At 49.3% G+C, this 1,095-nt stretch overlaps 1 non-coding gene across 1 annotated transcript; it reads left to right on the top strand.

The window, feature by feature from the left end:
- Trnan-guu (transfer RNA asparagine (anticodon GUU)) lies at nucleotides 1-74 on the top strand. The gene has a single exon. It is a non-coding gene; the product is annotated as a tRNA-Asn (tRNA).
- The last annotated feature ends 1,021 nt before the right edge of the window (nucleotides 75-1,095 follow it).

Consider the following 1,095-nt stretch of genomic DNA (forward strand, 5'->3'; position numbering starts at 1 on the left):
GCCTTCGTGGCGCAATCGGTTAGCGCGTTCGGCTGTTAACCGAAAGGTTGGTGGTTCGAGTCCACCCGGGGGCGCAAAAATCTTTTTTCGTTCGTTGCTAGAACATTTTATGCCGCAATACGCGATAGATTGTTACAGCACGTTTCAAGAGTTTTATTGTTCGGTTTTTATAAATAGCTAAAGCATAGGGATATGGGACTATGTTGAGGGTAATCTGCGTCACAATCGCAGTTTTGTTCCCGTTTCGCGATAAAGCGGTAAGAATAAAATACGATCTCCACCGGGCGTCGTGAATCGTGGGCCGATATGCAAAGTAAACCCATTAACTCCCTCAAAACCATCAAGATGTTTCAGTTTCACATCCAATCGAATTGTCGTGCAAAGGAAGTCAGTTTTTTTGTCATCTCGTTACACAACGCACGATAATTGAGTGTTTCCTGGTCTACCGGGGGCGATAGTAGCCCAATCGGATTGCCATTCTCGAACAGCGCGAAGTAGATCGATAAGCTTACAAGCAGGATGTAAGATAGAGGGTTCGATAGGGCAAATGCATTCAGCGTCGTTTCGCACGCGCCCCGATTTGCATTCCATATCCCGAACGATCTGATCTCAGGCTCCTCTGGGAAGGTGTGAAATTCTTGTCCGCAATTTCTCGGGCAATTGTTTTGGCCTGCGCCTCGATAGCAAACTTGACTTGTCTCTCGCTAGTCTGAGTGTGGTGAGTGAAATTTGATTTTCTTTTCACTTTCCTCCGAAGCCATACCGGGCACGAGGCCCTTCGACAGGACAGGAGGGCCTGCCTGCCTGCCTGCCTGTGTTGTTTTTCTGCAACGCCACCGAGCGGCCGGTTTCCCTGATCGATTTCCCTTCATCCCTCCTAGCAGAGCGCCATAGACAGAGCCAGCGCTGGTTGAGGTGCAGCTCGAGGTGCATAATGTTGGGTGAAGAGTTGTAATTAATTAATGCGATCATTATTCGCGTGCAACGATGGATGATGGATGGGCCTGGGGCTGGCAAAGACAAGTGCCGGAGCCATGTTACCGGTTGCAGTGAGGCGCGAGCATCTTCATTTCCAAATGGCGAATGGGAAAGCGA

This window comes from Anopheles bellator, chromosome 1, assembly GCF_943735745.2.
Source record: "Anopheles bellator chromosome 1, idAnoBellAS_SP24_06.2, whole genome shotgun sequence".
Lineage (NCBI taxonomy): Eukaryota > Metazoa > Arthropoda > Insecta > Diptera > Culicidae > Anopheles > Anopheles bellator.